General features: G+C 38.5%; 1 pseudogene; it reads left to right on the forward strand.

The window, feature by feature from the left end:
• LOC129523193 (60S ribosomal protein L18a-like) overlaps window positions 1-8333 on the forward strand; it is a 38826-nt pseudogene extending 30493 nt beyond the window's left edge.
• Window positions 8334-24175: the final 15842 nt, after the last annotated feature.

Raw genomic sequence — 24175 nt, forward strand, 5'->3', positions numbered from 1 at the left:
ACATTTGCATGCTCTACTCTTCTACATAATTGCAAGCATGTCTTTTTCCTTGAAGTCAGGTAGCTCTTCACATTTGCTCAGCTCCCAAACTACTTCTTTATATTCACCTAGAATTTAGCACACATTTCACAGGCTTTCCTCTTTCAAACCCTAGTTTCTATCATCATCCCATGTGATTACAATGTTCACGTAATCTAATAGGAAATTTTAGCCCACCTCTGTTTCTGGGCAATCAGTTGCATTTATTATCTCTCTTTTTTATGCCATTTCCAGAAATAGCTTCATTCTTGACCTGTTCATCACTCTAAAATTCTTCAGCTTTGAAAAATTTTTAAAAAGTTTTGATTTCTTACTTATTTTATAAAGATAATAACGTTCATTTTAGAAAATTCTAAGAAATCACAAGTATATAAAGAAAATACAAATTACCAGTAAGTTCATGATATTGGTAATTTGTATAGCATTTATAGACCTCTATATCTATCTATCTATCTATCTATCTATCTATCTATCTATCTATCTATCTATCTCTATCTATCTATCATCTATCATCTTTGTATCATCTATTTTCTATCATATGTATGTTATCTAGCTAACTATCATCTAGTGATCTAGCTATGTAATAATCTGTAATTCTTCCTTTTCACACCCACAGCCACACTAACACATGTGTACTAATATACAGGTATACATAAATAGTTTTGCCTATGTCTGAGTGAAGTGGCATAGAACTCATAGAGCTCATTCTGGCTCAACCTGCTAGGAATAAGTGTGTGATCTGGAAAATGGCTGTGTAGATGAATTTACAAAATGGTAATGGTATGATTCAAGCCAAGTTGAGCAAAAAGCACAGACATATTAGCTCTCATAGTTTAAATGGAAGACCTCTTTGACTGTCTACAGCTCTTGAATAATTGTCAACAGCAGTGTAGCAACTGTCCTGCAGGACACTCAAACTACACTGTGTTCTGTCTCCAAGGGACTTGTAGTGTCTGGAGCAGAAATATTAGGTCCTTATGCTCATATTGTCATCATACCTGGTTTTCTCATTATAGGCAGATCTTTTTGCATGTCTACGTGTGGTTCCTTCTCATGCCTTTCTCTTCTTGTTATACAAAGATTTAAAGGAAATACATTTCGGAGAGCAACATATGCCTCCTAAATTGTTTTATATACCTTTCATAAAATTCTTTTAACATTCATGCTTTTTTATTAAACTTGAGAGTAACGTTCCATTGCCTTAACTCTGCACATATTTTCATAGATTCCAAGTTGGTTATTTTATCTATATTCAACTTGGATCAAAAGATATCCTTCTACTTATTGTGTTTCCTAATATACATGTTGATGGAATTGAACTGCAGAATTAGGGATCCCAACATCCAACACGCTCCTCAAATTCCTTACCTAGAGCAGGTTGCTTTGCTCTTTTTTCTTGCAGAAAATACTTTTAATAGTGTGTATACTTCTTATTAGCTGCCAATATTTTTTTAGATGTTTCTTTTTTTAAAAAAAATATTTGATTGATTGATTGATTTAGAGGGAGAGTGGAGGAGGAGCCAAAGAAGAAAGAGAGAGAGAATCTCAAGCAGACTCCCCACTGAGAGCAGAGCTCAATGCAGGGCTCGACCTCATAACTCTGAGATCATGACCTGAATCGAAATCAAGAGTCAGATACTTAACCAACTGAGCCACCCAGGTGCCCCTTTTCAGATATTTCTATGTTTAACCATTTATAATAGGTAACTCCAGTGTAACCTATATATAATCCTCACACAAGTCGTCAACTACTATTTGACAAAGGTACCAAGAATACTCAATGGGGAAAAGTTTCTTCAATAAAGAATATTGGGAAAACTGGATAATTACCTGCAGAAGAATGAAGTTGAACCTTATCTTACACAGACACAGAGAATTAACTCAAAAAGGATGAAAGACATATGTAAGACCTGAAACCATAAAAATCCTAGAAGCAAACGTAGGGAACAAGCTCATTAACATTGGTTCTGGCAATGACTTTTTGGAGGTGACACCAAAAGTAGCATCAACAAAAGCAAAAATAAATAAGTTGGACTACAGCAAACTAAAAGACTTCTGCAGAGCAAAATAAATAGTCAACAAAATTGTTGTCTTGTAACCTCCTCAGGAGCTTCTTGGATCTAATCAGAAACTGGCCCTGGGACCTGGAAGGCAGGGAGAGAGGGAAGAGAGAAATGGGCCACTCCATGTTAGTAGGTGGTGGCAGCTTAAGGAAGCAAAGGGAACTTGCATACAAGACTTGTCTTGGGCAGCAGCAAGACAAATGGATCCTTGTACCTGCCTCAAAAATCTTAAAAGTCATCTTTTTGATGACTTCCCCCAGCACTCCACCCCTTGTGACCAGCTCTTACCATCTCACATGGCCCCCTCTTCTGCCAGGGTTCCTGAGCAGTCAACAAGGGGTCTCACTAGCATGGAAGTGGCTCTTTAGGTGACTATCTGGTTGCACTGGAGGCAGCTGCTACAGCCACAAATCAGGCACAACAAAGGATAATATAGATTAGACCATTATTCCCAAAACCACTGACAACTTTTTCCATTAAGAACTGCTTGATCCTAACTGCTGATTTATTAAGTCCTTTAAACCAAGGGTCAGATCACTGAGTGTTTACTTGTGTCCTTATGTGACTTAATAAAGAGGGTACATTAACAGATTCATCAGATATGAACACACAACATTCTGTCTGGATAATGGCACAGATGTCTCCTTGAAAGGCAGTAATAATGTCCTAGGCTATTGATTTTGGAAGACAGCTTTTCTCATGAGAGCTATTTGGGTGTTCAGTAAGGACAGGTTTTGGATGCCATCTTATTTGGGCACTATGGTAACTGCTCTTTTGATGTACCCAATCTACTGTATCTACTGAAGCTTATACCCAAGCTAAGGCATTCTCTTCCTGATTACCAGTTCTGTCAGTGTCTTAAGAGCTGGGACGTGTGAGGATCCCTGAGTGGCTCAGCGGTTTAGCACCTGCTTTCAGCCCAAGGCATGATCCTGGAGTCCCGGGATTGAGTCCCACATCGGGCTCCCTGCACGGAGCCTGCTTCTCCCTCTGCCTGAGTCTCTGCCTCTCTCTCTCTCTCTCTCCACAAGGGCTTATTTATGATCATCTACTCCTCAGTTTTCCATTGTCCAAGCCATAGGTTTAATCTCTTTATAATAGCTCAACTGTTAGTACAAAAGGTTCACATTTAGAGCTCATGAGTGGTTGATCTCCAGCCAGGAATCTCTGAGATCAGCTCACTGATTGCTGTGTGAAAGGCTTTTTAGCTGGAGGAGTTCCATGTTCACTGCTGGGGGTATATTGGGCTTCTGCCCCCTTCCAGAGCTGGGACCCAAACTCTAGGGCCATTCTTCCTTTATTATGTCTACCACAGGGTCTGACCCATACCTTCTAAATTCGTAGACACAACTAACTCAAAAGGTACTCTGCTTAGGAAATGTCCAGAACTTTAATCTGCTTTACTAGTAGTTTTACCTTCTCAAAGGGAGCTTGTTGCATTGATCCCTTTCTTTATTAGGCAGCACAAGCAATGGGTACACTGTGCCAAGTGAGGACTAAAAGTCTTCCCAAACCCCTAAATCCCTACAAAGGTTTGCACCTCTTTCACATTCTTAAGAGTTGGATGAGCTTGCACCTTATCAATCACAACCTTTCAGACAACACCCATCTTGCCTGACCATAGATGACTCCCAAAACTTTACCGTGGTGCCCGGGCCTTGAATTTTTTTTTTTTTTAAGATTTTATCTATATATTTGACAAAGAGAGACAGAGCACAAGCAGGGGAAGTGGCAGGTAGAGGGAGAGGCAGAAGCAGGCTCCCTGCTGAGCAGATAGACTGATGTGGGCCTCGATCCCAGGACTATGGGGTCATGATCTGAGCTGAAGGCAGATGCTTAATGAACTAAGCCACCCAGATGCCCCAGGTCCTTGATTTTTTCAGGTTCATTTTGAGGTTCCACCAAAGTCTGCTGTATGTCCTGCAACTGAGGCAAATCCTCACTTGTTAACATTATACTATCAATGTAATGGGCCCATGTTACTGATGTGGGAAAAGAGAACAGGGATGGATCCCTAGCTGCCATTCCATGACATTTTGTGGGGCCATGCAGGTAGCCTTGGAGGAGCACTTGAAAGATTCATCACTGTCCCTTCCTCATGAAGGCACATTGATCTTAGTTACCAGAAGCTATACTTCTCAAAATCGTTTCTATGAATGTCTTTAGAGATGAAGCACTTATGCAGGAACACTTCTTCTTCTTTTTTTTTTTTTTTTTTTTTTTTTTTTTTTTTTTTTTTTTTGCCAAAGCATCAGAGTGAAACAATACTTGTCTGCAAATGATCAAAGACTTAAAAATGGCCACAATTAAAGATGTGGTTAAGAGTTCATTACAATGTAATTGACAAGGGGATTTGATTATTTCTGTGACACACACATACGTTTTAAAATTATAGCTGACTACATTATACCAGGACAAATGAAATGGATTGGGTGCCGCTCAAGGGTCAACTTGTGGTCATGTTTTCTCAATGACCTCACCCAGCTCGCACTAAAAAATAAAAGGATTAAAAGCACAGATTCTAATCATACAAGTATCTTTTGGAACACTTATACACATTTAGTATTTAGTTAGCTGTTGTGGCAGGTGCGTTACAATGCAAATGACAAGGACACTTCTACAGCAGTCTGTAGTTGAAAAGGTCTTCCTCCCCTGCCCTCTTTTTTTTTTTCTTCTTCAGTTTCTGTGGGCAGTGTTTTTGTTTTTGTTTTTTAAATCTTCTGGAGTGTTTACATTTTGAAGACAAGAAAAGATTTACAACTTTATTTATTTTTTAAGATTTGCAACTTTAAAGGACAGAGAAAGAGTACAAGTTTTCTCCTGAGTTTTTTGGGGTAATTGCTATTTAAAGTTTTCCTTTGCATGAGGGATCAGAAGGCATGGAGCATTTCACCTGTTTTCAGCATCCTCTTCATTTTCATCACTTTCTCAGAGCTCCCACCTCTTGACGTCCTAATCCAGTGTTGTCACGAGTGCTTGAAACTTAAATCGAGGAATCCTGGCTCCTCCTAGCTTAGCAAAGCAGCAAGTTAAGGGTTCTAATTCAGTATCCTGCTCTCCCACCTTGTCTGGCAGCCTTAAAACTGGCAGCCTAACAAGACACCCACATGTCCTTCTCTATCTTAGGTCATCTTCTAATTTCCTGACCTGAGCTTCAGCCTCTAGAGCCCCTAGTCAGACACTGCTGGCCAATGAACTGCCCACAGTAGAGGCCAATCTGTTGCAGCTTCCACATGCATCCGTTTCCTGTGGCAGTGTGCTATGCATGTGTGGTTCCTCCAACAAATGGATTAGGTTGGCTGGTGTTCTGGGGAGTGCCCTTGTGCTCACAAGGTGGTCCACAAGCATCTAATATGTGGGGCCCTCCTCCCCACATAGAGGTCAATGGTCAATTTGGGATTTCCCCCAAGGATGCCTTATTCCCATTTCTTTGATCTCCTGGCAGGCTCACCAGTTGCTGGTTCTTGATCTCTGTGGGAGCTTCTGGGTAGAATCTGAAACTGTATCTCGAATGCAGGGGGCAGGGATAGACCAGAGAAAGAGGCAGACCACTCCTCACTGGTTGATGGCCCCTTTAAGAAGCATAGGAGATTTACGTCAGGTGACAGCAAGACAAAAGGATTCACCTGCCCACCAAACCTTAAAAGTTTATGAAGAGTTCTTAACTGGGCTCGGTCATGTGTACCAAGCAGGCGTTCTCTGTATCACTATCTCAAGGCTAGATCCTTGCAGCAGCCTGTGGGATCAGGAAAGGCAAGTGTAATCCATATTCCAAGGACAAAGGAGGCAGTTAAGAGCCTCCAAGTGCTTGAATTCAACTCCCACGTCAACCAGTGGCCACAATTTGAGAAAGGAAACAAAGGCAAGAGAAATGTAGCTTAAATTAAATCTTCTTACAGCTTGCAGCCAACCCACTGATAGGTCCCTGAAACATAAAGAACGTAACTTTCCTCAAGGACCTCATGGCTGCCTTAGTGCCTTAATATTTATATTTTATTAACGATCAAAAGTGGGGATCCCTGGGTGGCTCAGTGGTTTGGTGCCTGCTTTTGGCCCAGGGCATGTACCTGGAGTCCCGGGAAGGAGTCCCACATTGGGCTCCCCACATGGAGCCTGCTTCTCCCTCTGCCTGTGTCTCTGCCTCTCTCTCCCTCTCTCTGTGTGTCTCTCATTAATAAATAAATAAAATCTTAAAAAAAAAAAAAAGCTCAAAAGTAACTTTAACAGCAGCCAGCCCCTCAAGGTCCTGAAAGCCTTCCTTCCAAATTCGTTAGAGTTGCTATCCCTAACCCTCACTAAGTAAAAGGTATAAAATCAATCACTCCTCACAATCCCAGTGCAGCTCTTTCTGCCATGGATCCCGTCCCTGTGTTATGATAAAAATCACCTCTTTGCACCAAAAATATCTCAAGAATTCTTTCTTAGCCATTTTCTCATGAACCCAAAACTTCCAAATTTCATTAGCATCATTTTAATGACTTCCCTCAACAAAAATAAATAGGCAAACTACAGGAGGTGCCAGGGTGGCTCAGTTGGTCAAGTGTCCGACTCTTGATTTTGGTTCAGGTCATGATATCAGGGTTGTGAAATTGAGCCCTGCAAGGGGCTCCACGCTGATCATGAAACCTGATTAAGATTCTCTCTCTCTGCTCCTCCATTCTCTCTGTCTACCTCTCTCTACAAAAACAAGCAAGCAAACAAAAAAAGGCAACCCACAGAATGGGAGAAAATAACTATAAATCATATAAGGTGTTAACAGCCAAAACATAATATAGAACTCATACAACTCATTAGCAAAAAACCACATAACCCAATTAAAATAGGCAAAGGACCTGGATAGATGCTTTCAAAAAAATTCAAATGGCCAATAAGCACATGAAAAGGTGCTCAGCATCACTAATCATCAGGGGAATGTAAATCAAAAGGGAAATGAGATATCACTTCACATTTGTTAGAATGACTATCATCAAAAAGACAAGAGATAATAAGTACTAGTGAATACATGGAAAAAAGGGAGCCCTCGTACAACATTGCTGAGAATGTAAATTGGTGTAGCCACTATGGAAAACAGTATGGATGTTCCTCAGTAAATTAAAAATAGAACACTCTCCCAATCCCAGAAATCCTACTTCTAAGTATTCATCCAAAGGAATCAAAATCAGAATCTTGAGACATTTCCATGTTCATTGAAACTTTATTCACAATAGCCACAATGTATGGAAACAATCTAAATGTCCACTGATGGATGAATGGACAAAGAAAATTTTGTATATTCATACAATAAAATAGTTTTCAGCCTCAAAAAAGAAGGAAATCCTGCTATTTATGGCAACATGAATGGATCTGGAGAAGGTTATATTAAGTAAAATAAGTTAGACACAGAAAGACAAATACAGTATAATCTCATTTGCATGTAGAATCTAAAATAATCAAACTAATAGAAGCAGAGAGTAGGATGTTAGGACTGCGGCGAGGGGAGGGGAAACTGGGAGTTGATGGTCAAAGTGTATAAAGTTTCAATTATGCAAGTTAAATAAATTCTAGAAATAGACTATACAGAACAGTGCCCACAACTAATAATACTATATTGTATACTTAAAATTTACTAAGAGGATAGATCTTAAGTGTTCTTACCACATAAAATAAGAGTAAGAATAAGAATAATAACAACAATGATGATAATAATAAATAAGCCTTTCTTGGGGGTGGTGAGAGTAGGGAGTGAGGTCTGAAGGCTTGGAGCACACTGCAAGAGTACAAAGTGGTGGGTGCTGCCTGTCTACCCCCAAATGCTGCACTCTGTCCCTCTATCACATGTGAACTTTTCACCCCATCATGTTGTCACCAAGTGTTGCTTTTGCTACTTTGTGTCTCAGCTGAAGGAGATGAAATCTTAGGGGAAACTGTCTACTGTGGATAGGTATTCAAGAAATCTCTCCTCTCTTGCAGTTGAAGAACTTCACCTGGCTGCACCCACATATGTCCCAGGGCACCTGGACCTGACCACTGTAGGTCCTATTTCCTGGTGCTACTGAAACATGGGCATCCTGCACCTTGCCTGGAGCCCTTTCAATCTAGATGATGAAGGTGGAGGAGATTTCCACCAGCAAGTGCTGAAGAACAGCAATCAAGAGGTTCCACAACTCCAAGATCAAGTCCCCAGTGCCCCACTGAATTCTGCATTGCCAGCACAAACCATGCTTCACCACAAGTCTCAACACCTTCTTTTAGATGTAGAGCCTCTCTGTCCCCAGGTCTGCCCAAATAAACTCCTTGGGGGAAAACAAAACAAAACAAAATAAAAACCAATAATAAGGAGAAGGAGGAAATTTTAGGAGGAGTTAAATATGTCTATGGTGATGGTTTCATAGGTGTATATTTATATCGAAATTCATCAACTTGTATGCACTAAATATATACAGCTTTTCACATATCAATCATACCTCAGTAAAGTGGTTTTTAAAAGTCTGCTGATTTAAATGTAAACTTCATCAAAAACACCTTCATAGAAACATCCAGAATAATATTTGAGCAATATCTAGGCATTATGGCAGTCAAGTTGAATTGTAACCATCAGTATATATGTTATATTCTAAATTTTAATTTCTTCAAACATTTTTCTCTCAGTTCCTTGACATTTAGTTATATTTACCTTCTCTCTTCTTAAGCCACTCTCAGATGTCTTCATTTTTTACCTGTTAGGCAGATCTCCATCTACCCAATCCCAAATTAATTGAATATATGAATAATTAGTTGGATGTTTTCTATTCATACATGTACAAATGATCACACATTGACAAGAGCATTGGGGTAACAACTTTGCTTGGTTAAACTGAGAAAGAAATCAGCAAGGATTGCCAAGCTTGTCCTATATTTTGATCCTATAAGCCTTACTTAGCATGTCTTATGAGCCCAGAAGCATGTGACACAGAAACAGAATTTGTAAAATGACTTAGTTATAAGTAGATAAGTTGGTTGAATGTTACCTTGTCAAACAATTTTCTTCCATATAATTTATCTGAAAGTAAGAACACCACCAAGCTTCAGGGTTTTTGTTTGTCCTGACTTACATGATCCCTCCTGGTCAAAAGGTGAACACTTGGGTCTGAGACCCTACTCAAAAAACATTGACTCAGGAATTGTCATCAGCATCTTGATTTCAATTCTAAGTTTTTATAGTTCATTTTTATTAACCTGTCACATCTTCAGGCATTATTGCTCATGTGGGTATCCCTTACTTTGTAGAACAGGCTCAAGATTTCTAAGCCAGAGAAACAGATCCTCTTTGTCCTACAAAGAATCACGTGGAGGGCCTTCTTTGGTATGAAAATGTAGGGCACACATTTTTCTAGGATTAGTGGATGAGCATATAACAATGTCTTTTCTCTTTCTTTTTTTTTTTTAAGATTCTTATTTATTTATTCATGAGACACACACACACACACACACACACACAGAGGCAGAGACACAGGCAGAGGGAGAAACAGGCTCCATGCAGGGAGCCTGATGTGGGACTCGATCCTGGGTCTCCAGGATCAGGTCCTGGGCTGAAGGTGGCACTAAACCGCTGACCACCCGGGTTGCCCATTTTTTCTCTCTTTTTTTAATGGTCTAAAAGTTGCAATACCCATTTGGAATGCAGTAGATCTCTGTAGAGAAAGTGACAATTTATTTTTTATTTATTTATTTTTATTTATTTATTTACGATAGTCATACAGAGAGAGAGAGAGAGAGGCAGAGACACAGGCAGAGGGAGAAGCAGGCTCCATGCACCGGGAGCCTGACGTGGGATTCGATCCCGGGTCTCCAGGATCGCGCCCTGGGCCAAAGGCAGGCGCCAAACCGCTGCGCCACCCAGGGATCCCGAGAAAGTGACAATTTAAATAGAGCCCTAGGTTTCCTAGGAAGAGTCAAAGCCTAATTTATATCCCCTGTGACGATTAATTATGTGTCAACTTGGATAGGCCATAGTACCCAGATATTTGGTGAAACAATATTCTGTTCCTGTGAAGGCATTTTTTAGACAAGATTAACACTTAAATCCATAGACCTCAGTAAGGCAGATTACCCACCATAATATGTATGGGCCTCATCCAGTTTGTTAAAAGCCTTCATTGAGAAAAAGACCAACCTCCCTTGAGAGAGGGGGCGTTCTGCGAAGGAGACTGCTTTCAGACTTGAACTAACATCATCAGCTCTTCTGGCTCTCTAGCTAGCTAGCATATTCTGCAGATTTTGGACTTGCCAGCCTCCACAATTGTGGGAGGCAAATCAGGGAATGTTTCGGGCCTCTGGATTAAACACATGTGGGAAAAGGGGATTTAAGCTGCAGAACTGAGCTTTAGATAAAGATATAAGTTCGACTGAGAAGAGTAGGTTTGAATCCGTGTGGAGCTGTTATCCCTTTAGATCCAGCCACTCTGGAATAAAAACGAGTTAATGTAAATAGCAGCCGGCTAAGTAAATGTGAACTAAGAACCTTAGTGCCCTACTTGGGACACCATCTTAACCTGGGAGGGTACAGGGCCTGTAAAAGTACTTTTACAGTATAGATCAGTTTCAGTTCAGTAACAATAAACTTGCAATAACAGACCAGTCAGAATCCAATCCTCATTCTGTGCCTGATATCTTGGAAGGGCATGCCATTCTTTCAACTATGTAAAACTGTTTTGAACTGTTTTGAGTTATTGAATGGTTTCTGAGAGTGTGTGTAAAAGAGAAGTATGATGGATTTCCTGCTAACAGTATGTAATGAGGCTCAAATGAGCTACTGGAATTTTTCTAAAGTTAAAAGCATTAATATCAGCATTCTGTGTTAATAAATGAAAGAATTCTTACTACAAAAACTTTTTAAACATCTTCTTTTTTCTTTCTTTTTTTTTTTTTTTTTAGAAAAAGAAAACTTAAAATTTTATTTTACCAGGGCACCTGGGGGACTTAGTCAGTTAAGCATCTGACTCTTCATCTCAGCTTACATCTTAATCTCAGGGTCATGAGTTCAAGCCCTGTCTTGGGCTCTGCACTGGGCATAAACCTACTTACCTACATACATACAATTTTATTCTACCTTCATTTATTCTTTCTCTGATGCTCTTCTTTACTTTATGTAGATCTCAGTTTCTGACCTATATTTTCCTTCTACCTAAAGAACTTCTTTTAAAATTTCTTTTTTTATATAAATTTAATTTTTATTGGTTAAAAATCTTTAAACTAACTCATTTAACAAATACAAAAATTTATCGGACTCTTACTCTGAAACATACACAGTTATAAGTCCTGGGGATAGCTTACTGAACAATTGCATGCCCTTCTGGAACTTCACATTCAAGTGGACAAGAGATAGACCATACAAATGAATAGCATATATCGTACAATGCTAGTATTTGATAATTGCAGTGGAAAAAAATAAAACAGGGAGGTGATAGATTGTGCTAAAGAGGAGAAAAATAGAAATTACAGTCAGATTACCTCTCACCAAGAAGGCACCGTTAGACCAAATGCTTGAGCTAGGTAATCATTATGGTAGTTGTCTGAAAGAAGCACGTATCAGGAAGAGGTAACAGTGAAAGCTAATGTTGAGGCAAGCATGGTCTGTCATATTCAAGGAGTATGAAATAATTCAGTGTGGCTACATTAGAGCAAGCAAGAGGATGAGGTCAGAGATCAGAAGGGACAGAGAAGTGAATGTGAGCATCAGACTCCAGGTCCTGTTTAGCCCAAAAGTCATTGTAATGGATGGAATTAGGTTTAATGGAGATAGTGAAGATTTTTTTAATCACTCTGGATTTTCATGTGTAGGCAGGCCTGAGTAAACGTTAGAAACCTCTCTCTATCCCTGATTATAAATAAGAGGAATAATATTTCCCTGAGGGAGTTTAACTGTGAAATAAAAACACAATGAATCACAGAAGATATAAACAGAATACTTCTCAAGGCCAAGGACATGTAACTGTTACTGGAGGCATCTATGCTGGGGTGCTTACTGCCTACTATTTACCCCACTGGTAAGGGAGCCATTTCTGCCCTAGTTATGAGGATGGCCTAACACACAACCCTCTACATGGACAGATGAGGTCAACAACAGTTTATGTCACATATACCCACAGCCCAGGTTTGGAGAATGCCCATGCCATGTATGCCACACCCAGACACCCAAGGATTGCACTTGGGGACAGAATGAACTAGGGACTGTGAGAGGTATGCTCAGTAGTATCAAGGAGATGAGATGCCCCCTGGTTCCCATGGAAGCATGTGATTGGCTTGTTTGAGTAACTCTGTAGGTTGGCTGGGAACTGAAGTCTGCTATTTAGGAGATAAGCAGGAGATAAGGGCCTGTAATTAAGATTGGTGTTTAACTAGAGGTCCTGACCCATGGAAATAGGGTAGAAAGGGATATTCATGTTTAGGCCAGTCCAGGCCCTTTTGTTTTTCCCTAGATGTCAAGGAACACATAACATTGGATCTTAATCTTAGTCCTTTTTTTTTGTTTTGTTTTTTAATTAAACTTGGTCCTTATACCAGATGAAGGGCTAGGGAGAGTGTAGGTCTGCAATGGAACACAAAAATTGAAGGATCAGATATAAGGATGGACAATGTCTATCCTCAGTCTGCCTTGATGTTGAAGTGCCCTCCTAGCCCTTTGTACTTTAATAAGCCCTTGTCTGCTTGTTAAATACATTAGATTATGCAGATGGTAAATCAGTTTGATCGGACCCAATAAATCTCTGCTGATTTCCTATTTTCTTTTGATTTAGATTTTGCATGATGAGAGGAAAGACCACTTTGTATTACAGGCATAACTTGGAGATATTGTGGGTTCAGTTCCAGAATCCTTCAGTGCACTGAATATTGCAATAAAGTGAGTCAAATAAATTTGTTGGTTTTTCAGTGAATATAAAAATACGTTACACAGTCCTGTAATCTATTAAGTGTGCAATAGCAGTATGCCTAAAAACAATAATGCACAGATCTTCATTAAAAATACTGTATTGCTAAAAAATGCTAACCATCATTTGGTTTTATAAGGAAAAAGTTTGAAATACTGCAAGAATTACCAAAATGTATCACAGAGACATGAAACGACCAAGTGCTGTTGGAAAAATGGTGCCAATAGACTTGCTGGATGCAAGATTGGCACAAACCTTCAATTTGCAAAATGCAATACAATGTAAATAAACTGTAAATATCTGCAAAAGGAGATATGCCTGTCCAAAGAACCTAATGGAATGTAGCAAGCCTTAAACATATAGCTAATAATTCAGTGTCACCAGGTTATTGGCTGATTATAATATTAAGACTTGGGCAAGAAACTAGACTCTTAGGTAAATACAGTACCTGAAAGGTGATAACAAAATCTCTTGGCTTTCTTATGTAAAAATGTATTTACTAAGCTTAAAAGCAAATAGCTTTCTTTCATTTGGGTTGCACTATCTACTTACTACAGGTAGGAATATGATAAGTTAGAATAGGGAACCCTCAGGCTTTAAAGTGATTTTGGTTTTAAAAGACTAATTGCTATTTCTCTCCCTTTTATTCTAAAACTCAGTTGTTTGTGGCTTGTGGTTCAGAGGCTCAGCTTGTTTTTTGAGTGATCCTCTTCCAACCATTAATTCAGCATGCAAACCCCTATTTAGTAGTTACTATTTTCAAAGCACTATATTGAGGTCTTGGAGATACTAGGATGACTAAAACATATCCTAAAGGATGGGGCACCTGGGTGGCTTAGTGGTTGAGCATCTGCCTTTGGCTCAGGGCATGATCTTGGGGTCCTGGGATCGAGTCCCACATCAGGCTTCCCACAGGGAGCTTGCTTGTCCCTCTGCCTATGTCTCTGCCTCTCTCTGTCTCTCATGAATAAATAAATAAAATCTTAAGAAAATTTTAAAAACAAATAAAATAAAACATATCCTAAAGGAGAGTTTAGTTTAGGGAAGGGAAGGCCTGTCACTAACTTTGGAAAATATTTTGACTTTTTGGTATTTATTATATAATGTTTAAATTATAAAATATAGTAACTATTAATGAAAAATCAAGAAATACAGAAAGAAAAGAGGTAAAAGCACTCAACTTCCCAGCACATAGAGAAAAGCTTCTCCAATATTTTGTTTTTGTTTTTCACTCTGAATAGGTTTGTGAAGATTTTATTTAGTTCTGATCATTTTGTATATAAGTTTATTGCTTTACTTTTGTTCTAATATTAGAACGTAGAGACTTCCCACAATATTAAAATTCATTGCACAGGTAATTTAAAATAATGGTTTAATATTTCTCTCAATAGGTAGGCAGTAAATTCCAGAGCGATCTCCTTATTTGGGGGACATTTAGTTTTAGCTTTTTCCTTTATAAATCAGATAATTAACATCTTGATGCATATAAGCCATTTTATATTTTAGACAGTTTTCTTAGAGTGATTCTCAGCAGTGGAATTGTTTAAAATATAAGAAAATATTTAAAAATGTTGAATCTGACGACCAGTCTGTCTTCTCTTGAGATTATGTTCAAATTCTAAGTTTGTATTTTTGCTTGGTCTGCTACCCTCAGTAGAGGGAGAGATGTGATTAGATAAAATATCAACGTGTGTACAATGTGTGTATAGAGCAGAGAGAAGGAATGTATCCAGCGATGTTAAAACCTGAGCTCCTTACATCCCCTCAATGCACCCTTTAATGACCTCACTGGAAGTACTAACTCAGTGCCAAATCTGTGCAGTTCATTTCTGGATGCAGGGTAAACAGTCAAGGCAGTGCCTCAGGATTCAGTCACCTTACAGTCTGTCTTTGGTTTGAAGGAGTGGTGTCTGTGTCCGTTCTGGAAACAGTTTGTGACAGCACAGTGATTTAAAAATCTTTTAATGAAACAAAAACTTCTATTAAATATCCTATACCCAATGGTACTAAGATTTGTCACACATGCTTAGAAAAAGATCAACTGTCTTTGATATTTGGTGGTAAAGATGGGTCCACGCTAATATAAAGAGCCTGGCATCTTCTAATCACCCAGTAAGGCTTTGCTCCCTTCTCTCTTCCCTTAGAAGACCTTGCATCCTTTGCCAAGGTGGTGACCAAATTATCCTTTTCTCTCGTTCTTTTTTTTTTTCTTTTCTCTCAGTTCTAGTGCTAATGCCATTTTTCCTTTTTCTACATGACAGTCTTTGAAATAATTAAATTAGAAATCAGAAAGAATAGCGAGAATTCTGGCATGAAAAGAGATTTTTGTGAAATGAGGAAAGATATCATCTTCCACATGTGCAATTCTTTTTCTGCTTAGTGAATAGTAAATGGGATTGGAGTCATTATGGTCCTGGGGGTGAAACAGTTCCAGTGAGGTCTTCTTGGTGCTCCAGTAATAACCCACCTGCATTGAGCCTTCTCTCATTCATAGAATTTGGTGGTCCTAAGCAACTATTTCTGTAGATATTTTGAAGTCCTTGAATGGAATATATACATAGAGAACAGAGCAAAATAATTATGTTTGTTTATTTAATCAGATCCAATTTGTGAGTCTCAGGAAACTACCCATAATTGGGTTCATTTTTTTTTGTTTGTTTGTTTGTTTTTCATCTTCCCACTCCCAAGTTTTAGGTCTATCCTCTCTTAAGAGGGAGAACCATAATGATAAGGTGTTCTAAATCTTGAACAACTCCCCTTTCCATTTAGCTGTATGTTTATTCCAGCACTTTCTTTCTTGAGAGGTGCACTAGAAAGGAAATAGGGTAAGGTAGTAAACCTTGATATAGGTACTCTGCCTTAAGAAATACATCACAAAGAACCAATAAGAATACAGTGCTTAAGACCACAACCTCCTTGAGACAGTAATCCTCATTATGTCTTCTGTATGGTGCTGGAGAATTCTTTTACTATCAATCTCTCCCCAGTCAGCATCCCTGAAGGATTTTCCCTTTCTAACAATCATTATCCAGTGCACTGTGTCCCCTGAGGGATGGAGCTAGGATCTAGACAAATCCTGTGGGTGAATGCCACCACCAAACAATCATCAAAAGCTACACATTGCTGGCATCCCTGAGACAACTGCCGTCATACCTCTGGGCCTCAGTTTCTTCAGATGGAACTTGGAGTTGATAATATCTACACTGAGAAGTTTTTACAAGAATTAGGGACACTGAATACAATGCACTTCAAATAGTATCAAACATATATTAGAGGAAGGGGCTTTCTCGATATCCCATAGATTACAATATATAGGAACTACGCAATTTGGAACCCTGGTACAAAGCAGTAATCCTCTTATTGCATCCAAATCAAATTTCATAGGCATTATTTTTAATAAGATGGTTAAAAATGGATCACCTTGTTGGGACACCTGGGAGGCTCAGTCGGTTAAGAATAAGACTCTTGGTTTCCACTCAGGTCATGATCTCAGGATCATGAGACCCAGCCCCACTCAGCTCCGTGCTCAGCTGGGAGTCTCTCTCCTTCTGCCCCTCCCCCACCATTCATGCATGCTATAAATGAATGAATGAATAAATAAATAATAAATTCCTTTAAAATAAAGAATAACCTTGCTAGAATTATCTTTTTTAGGTGACATTTAACCAAATGAAGTTTGTGTAGCATAGAAAACAAAATAGATATTTTACAGATGTGTTGGAAAGGAGAGACAGTAAAACATCCTTCAAACTGACAAGGCACTTTGAGACAAAAACAAAAAAAAATGAAGCAGGAGACTTCATATAGTTTACAGAGAGATTTGTTCATGTAACTTACTGATAGGGGGGATCAGATGGATTTCGAGGCATTCTGGCACAATGACCCTACAACCAGGTACCGGGAAGTGATGGGCATCCTTATGTCATAAGAGCAATACAAACATCAACATGAGATTATTATACATAAGAGACAACAGAAAACACTTAGAACTAGAGCTCCCCCAGTGACCTGCTAAGAGATGGGCTACCTAGTGAAGGCATCAGCAAAAGAGATCTTTTCTGTGTGATTAATAAGCTTCTGAGGCATTAAGCTCAGCATCCCCACAGATGCAGCAGTGGAGGGAAGGTGAATCTCAGCATAGATGGTGGCCCACGACAGGGAGAAGCTTCTGGAGGCAACAAAGAGGGATATCAGTTGCTCAAGGCGGAAGCAACCATATCAGGATTGGAGGAGTGAAACTGCTTTGCATCCAATTGCAGATACTCTCTAGCATAGGCTGAGGCCCTACCCTCCCTAAAGCTGTTATTTTGGAACTCTCATGTACAGTTATAGAAATATTTTGTTCCCTATCCCTATTTCATAACAAAATAATGCTAGTTCAGTTAAATAGTCTTCTCATGTCAGGAGGTGGTCCTGAAAGTGGGCTTTCAAAGTCAGGCCCATAGTTTGCAAGCAGTCAGGTAGGAAATTAGCCAGATATGCAAGGAAATCAGGACAATTCAGTTTTATGGGTAAACTGCAAATATTCAAGGACAGTTAATGAGAACTAGAATCTAACACTCATAAATTATGTTATTGAAACATAATTGTTTTTCTCTCAAATCACCCTCATTTCCATCAAATTAAGACTACTTTATTTGTAATGAACTTGGCCTAATTATTTACCTAAGTGCAGCAAGAAGAGTTGCTAGCCATATAGATTATTTTAAATCTGTTTTGACAGAATTTTTCATAAGGAATTTCAGATTGAATTTTGAATAGCCTTTCAAGGCTAAGATCTTTTATTTTCATTTCAAATTTTTATTTAAATTCTAGTTAGTTAACAAGTATGGTAAAATTGGTTTTATTTTTTATTTTTTAAAATCTTATTTATTTATTTATTTATTTATTTATTTATTTATTTATTTATTTATTTATTATAGTCACAGAGAGAGAGAGAGAGGCAGAGACACAGGCAGAGGGAGAAGCAGGCTCCATGCACCGGGAGCCCGATGTGGGATTCGATCCCGGGTCTCCAGGATCGCGCCCTGGGCCAAAGGCAGGCGCCAAACCGCTGCGCCACCCAGGGATCCCTAAAATTGGTTTTAGATGTAGAATTTAGTGATTCATCACTTAGATATAATACCCAGTGCTCATTACAAGTGCCCTCCTTAATATCCATCACTCATTTCGCCTATCCCCACCCACCGCTCTCCATCAACCTTCAGTTTGTTCTCTGTAGTTGAAGCTTTTATGATTTGCTTCCCTCTTTTTTCTCTTCTCACACATTCATCTGTTTCCTAAACTCCACATATGAGTGAAATCATACAATATTTGTCTTTCTCTGACTTACTTTGCTTGGCATAATACACTCAAGCTCCATCCACGTTATTGCAAATGGCATGATTTGTTCTTTTTGATGGCTGAGTAAAATTCCATTGTATGAATATACCATATCTTCTTCATCCTTGCATCAGTTGATGGACATTTGTTCTTGTTACATGGTTTGGCCTTCATCAATAATGCTGCTGTAACATTGGGGTGCATATACCACTTCAAATATGTATTTTTTGCAGCCTTTGGATAAGTACTTAGTAGGGCAATTGCTGGTTGGTAGGGTAGTTCTATTCTTAGCTTTTGGAGGAACCTCTATATTGTTCTCTGGAGTCATTTACAAATATCTTCTAACCTGTGACCTGCCTTTTAGTTTTGTTGATTGTTTCCTTCTCTGTACAGAAGCTTTTTTTTAAAAATTTATTTATTTATGATAGTCACAGAGAGAGAGAGAGAGAGGCAGAGACACAGGCAGAGGGAGAAGCAGGCTCCATGCACCGGGAGCCCGACGTGGGATTCGATCCCGGGTCTCCAGGATCGCGCCCTGGGCCAAAGGCAGGCGCCAAACCGCTGCGCCACCCAGGGATCCCTGTACAGAAGCTTTTTATCTTGAGGAGTCCCAATAGTTGATTTTTGCTTTTGTTTTCCTTGCCTCGGGTGATATGTCTAACTTGCCAGAGCTGAGGTTAAAGAGGCTGCTGCCTGGGTTTTCCTTTAGGATTTTGATTGTTTCCCGTCTCTTTAGGTCTTTCAACCATTTGGAATTAATTTTTGTGTATGGTGTAAGAAGTAGTGCAGTGTCATTTTTTTGCATGCTGCTGTCCAGTTTTTCCAACACCATTTGTTGAAGACACTGTCTTTTTTCCATTGGATATTCTTTCTCGCTTTGTCAAAGAGATTAGTTGACCACAGTTGTGGGTCCATTTCTGAGTTTTCTATTCTGTTCCATTAATATATGTGTCTGTTTTTGTACCAGTACCATACTGTCTTGATGACTACAGCTTTGTTATACAGCTTGAGGCCCAGGATTGTGATGCCTCCCACTTTGCTTTTTCTTTTTCAAGATTTCTCTGGCTATTCAGAGTCATTTGTGGTTCCATACAAATTTTAGGATTGTTTGTTCTAGCTCTGTGAAAAATGCTTGGTGGTATTTTGACAGGGATTGCATTAAATGTGTAGACTGCTTTGGGTAGTATAGACATTTTAACAATGTTTAATCTATGATCATAGAATGTTTTTCCATATCCTTGTATTCTTTTCAATTTCTTTCATAAGTGTTCTATAGTTTTCAGAGTATAAATCTTTTACCTCTTTGGTTAGGTTTACTTAGGTATCTTATGGCTTTTGGTGCAATTGTAAATGGGATAATTCCTTGATTTCTCTTTCTGCTGCTTCATTATTGGTGAATAGAAATGTAACAGATTTCTGTATGTTGATTTTATATCCCGCAACTTTGCTGAATTTGTATATAAGTCCTAGTAGTTTTTTTGGTGGAGTCTTTGGGTTTTCTACATAGAGTATCATGTCATCTACAAATTTTAAAAGTTTTACTTCTTCCTCGTTAATTTGGATGCCTTTTATTTATTTTTGCTGCCTGATTGCTGAGGCCAGGACTTTTAGTACTTTGTTAAATAACAGTGGTGATAGTGGACATCCCTGTCTTGGTCCAGACCTTAGGGGAAAAGCTGGCAGTTTTTCCCTATTGAGAATGATATTAGCTGTGGGTCTTTCATATATGGCCTTTATGAGGTTGAGGTATGTTCCATCGATCACTACTTTGTTGAGGATTTTTATCAAGAATGGATGCTGTATTTCGTCAAATGCTTTTCCTATATCTATTGAGAGAATCATATGGTTATCTTTTCTTTTATTAATACGGTGTATCACGTTGATTGATTTTCAAATATTGAGCCATCCCTGCAGCCCAGGAATAAATCCCACTTGATTGCAGTGAATTATTCTTTTAATGAACTGCTGGATTTGATTTGCTAGTATTTAGTTGAGAATTTTTTCATCTATGTTCATCAGAGAAATTGGCCTATAATTCTCCTTTTTAGTGGGGTCTTTTGTTCTGGAATCAAGGTAGTGCTGGTCTCATAGAATGAGTTTTGAAGTTTTCATTCCATTTCTATTTTTTGGAAGAGTTTGAGAAGAAGAGGTATTAGCTGTTCTTTAAATGTCTGGTAGAATTTCCCTGGGAAGCCATCTAGCCCTGGACTTCTGTTTGTTGGGACACTTTCTATTATTGTTTTCATTTCTTTGTCAGTTATTGATCCATTCAAATTTTCTATTTCTTGCTATTTCAGTTTTGACAATTTGTACATTTATACATGAAGAATTTATCTGTATTTCTGAACTTATCCATTTCTTCCAGATTGCCCACTATATTGGCATGTATTTCATAATTTTCTCTTATAATTGTTTATGTTTCTCTGGTTAGGTTGTGATCTCTTCTCTTTCATTCTTTATTTTATTTATCTGAGTCCTTTCTCTTTTCTTTTTGATAAGTCTGACTAGGGGTTTATCAATTTTATTAATTCTTTCAAGGAACCGGCTCTTAGTTTATTGATCTGTTCTGTGGAGGTTTTTGTTTGTTTGTTTCTATATCATTTATTTTGGTTCTAATCTTTATTATTTCCCACATTCTATTGGCTTTAGGCTTTATTTTCTGTTCCTTTCTAGCTTTTTTAGGTATAAGGTTAGGTTGTGTATTTGAGACTTTTCTTGCTTCTTGAGGTAGGCCTATATTGCTTCCCTCTTAGGACCACCTTTACTGCATCTCAAAGATTTTGGATTGTCATGTTTATTTTCATTTGCTCCCGTGGTTTTTTTTAATTTCTTCTTTAATTTTCTGGTTAGTCCCTACATTTTTTAATAGGATGTTCTTTAATCTCTATGTATTTCCAGTCTTTCCAATTTTTTTCTTGTGTTTGACTTCATGCTTCATAGTGTTGTGGTTTGAAAATTTGCATGGTGTGATCTCAATCTTTTTGTACTCAACAAGGCCTGATTTGTGAACTTTTTTGGAGAATGTCCCATGTACACTTGAAAAGAATGAGTATTCTGCTGCTGCAGGATGAAATGTTCTGTATATATATCTGTTAAGTCCATCCAGTCCAGTATGTCATTAAAAGCCATTGTTTCCGTGTTGATTTTCTGCTTATTATCTGTCCATTGCTGTTAGTGAGGTGTTAAAGTCCTCTACTATTATTGTAGTATTATCAATAAATTTCTTTATGTTTGTTATTAATTGATTATATATTTGGGTGCTCCCAAGTTAGGGGCATAAATATTTATAATTGTTAGAGCTTATGGGATAGGCTACTTAATTATGATATAGTGCCCTTCTTCATCTCTTGCTACAGGCTGTGGTTTAAAATCAAGTTTGTCTTATATAAGTATGGCTACTCCAGCTTTCTTTTGACATCCATTAGCATGATAAATCATTTTCCTGTCCCTTGCTTTCAATATGTAGGTGTCTTTAGGTCTAAGATGAGTCTTTTGTAGGCAGTATGTAGATGGGTCTTTAAAAAAGAATCCATTATCATACCCTGTGTCTTTTGATTAGAGCATTTATTCCATTTACATTCAGAGTTATTATTGATAGATATGAATTTAGTGACTTGTATAATCTGTAAAATTGGTGCTTCTGGAGATTTTCTCTGTTCCTTTGTAGTCCTTGTTGTTTTGGCCTTTCTTTTACACTCAGAGAGTCCCTTCTTGTAGGGCTAGTTTAGTGGTCATGACTCCTTTAGTTTTTGTTTGTCTAGGAAATTCTTTATCTCTCCTTCTATTATGAATGACAGGCTTTTTTTTTCCCCACAGAATCCTTCAATTGAACACTAGCCTGTTAAAGTAACAAAAAATCTAATTCTTTAGGAATAACACAAGACTACTAGAGGTTGAAGAAATTCTCATTGTCATTTTCATCAAATGGCATCCTGAAAAGATCCAATAAGGCTGCCTTTGTTGCGGGGTTCTTTAATAGGTGAAGTGAAGCTATAACAAGGTCCTTCTGGCACTTAAAGGAACAAACTGCCTTCACTGCTTGAGACAGATCTGCCTTACACAGAATTTTATGCTAGAACGAGGCTCCTGTATGTTTATTTATTTATTTTTGTATATTTTTTTATTGGAGTTCGATTTGCCAAGATATAGTATAACACCCAGTGATCATCCTGTCAGGTGCCCCCCTCAGGGCCCATCACCCAGTTACCCCATCCCCCCGCCCACCTCCCGTTCCACTACTCCTTGTTCTTTCCCAGAGTTAGGAGTCTCTCATGTTCTGTCTCCCTCTCTGATTTTTCCTACTCATTTTCTCTCCTTTCCCCTATAATCCCTTTCACTATTTTTTATATTCCCTGTATGAGTGAAACCATATAATGTTTGTCCTTCTCCGATTGACTTACTTCACTCAGCATAATACCCTCCAGTTCCATCCATGTTGAAGCAAATGGTGGGTATTTGTCATTTCTAATGGCTGAGTAATATTCCATTTATATATAGACCACATCTTCTTTATCCATCCATCTTTTGATGGACACTGAGGCTCCTTCCAGATTTTGGCTATTGTGGACATTGCTTCTATAAACATTGGGGTGCAGGTGTCCTGCCATTTCACTGCATCTATATCTTTGGGGGTAAATCCCCAGCCGTGCAATTGCTGGATCATAGGGTAGCTCTATTTTTAACTATTTGAGGAACCTCCACACAGTTTTCCAGAGTGGCTGCACCAGTTCACATTCCCACCAACAGTGCAAGAGGGTTCCCCTTTCTCCACATCCTCTCCAACATTTGTTGTTTCCTGTCTTGTTAATTTCCACCATTCTCACTGGTGTGAGGTGGTATCTCATTGTGGTTTTGATCTGTATTTTCCTGATGGCAAATGATGTGGAGCATTTTCTCATGTGCGTGTTGGCCATGTCTATGTCTTCTTTGGTGAAATTTCTGTTCATGTCTTTTGCCCATTTCATGATTGGATTGTTTGTTTCTTTGCTGTTGAGTTTAATAAGTTCTTCATAAATCTTGGATACTAGCCCTTTATCTGATAGGTCATTTGCAAATATCTTCTCCCATTCTGTAGGTTGTCTTTTAGTTTTGTGGACTGTTTTTTTTGCTGTGCAGAAGCTTTTCATTTTGATGAAGTCCCAGTAATTAATTTTTGTTTTTGTTTCCCTTGCCTTCATAGATGTATCTTGCAAGAAGTTGCTATGGACAAGTTCAAAAAGGGTATTGCCTGTGTTCTCCTCTAGGATTTTGATCGATTATTGTCTCACATTTAGATCCTTCATTCACTTTGAGTTTATCTTTCTGTATGGTGTAAGAGAATGGTCTAGTTTCATTCTTCTGCACGTGGCTGTCCAATTTTCCCAGCACCATTTATTGAAGAGACTGTCCTTTTTCCAGTGGATAGCCTTTCCTGCTTTGTTGAATATCAGTTGACCATAGAGTTGAGGCCCATTTCTGGGTTCTCTATTCTGTTCCACTGATCTATGTGTCTGTTTTTGTGCCAGTACCACACTGTCTTGAGGATCATAGCTTTGTAGTACAACTTGAAATCTGGCATTGTGATGCCCCTGGCTCTGGTTTTCTTTTTCAATATTCCCCTGGCTATTCGAGGTCTTTTCTGATTCCACACAAATCTTAAGATGATTTGTTCCAACTCTCTGAAGAAAGTTCATGGTATTTTCATAGAGATTGCATTAAGTGTGTAAATTGCCCTGGGTAGCATAGACATTTTCACAATATTAATTCTTCCAATCCATGAGCATGGAATATTTTCCCATCTCTCTGTGTCTTCTTCAATTTCCTCAGAAGTCTTCTGTAGTTTTTAGGTTATAGATCATTTTTCTCTTTGGTTAGGTTTATTCCTAG

Source organism: Nyctereutes procyonoides, unplaced genomic scaffold (genome assembly GCF_905146905.1).
Source record: "Nyctereutes procyonoides isolate TBG_1078 unplaced genomic scaffold, NYPRO_anot_genome, whole genome shotgun sequence".
NCBI lineage: Eukaryota > Metazoa > Chordata > Mammalia > Carnivora > Canidae > Nyctereutes > Nyctereutes procyonoides.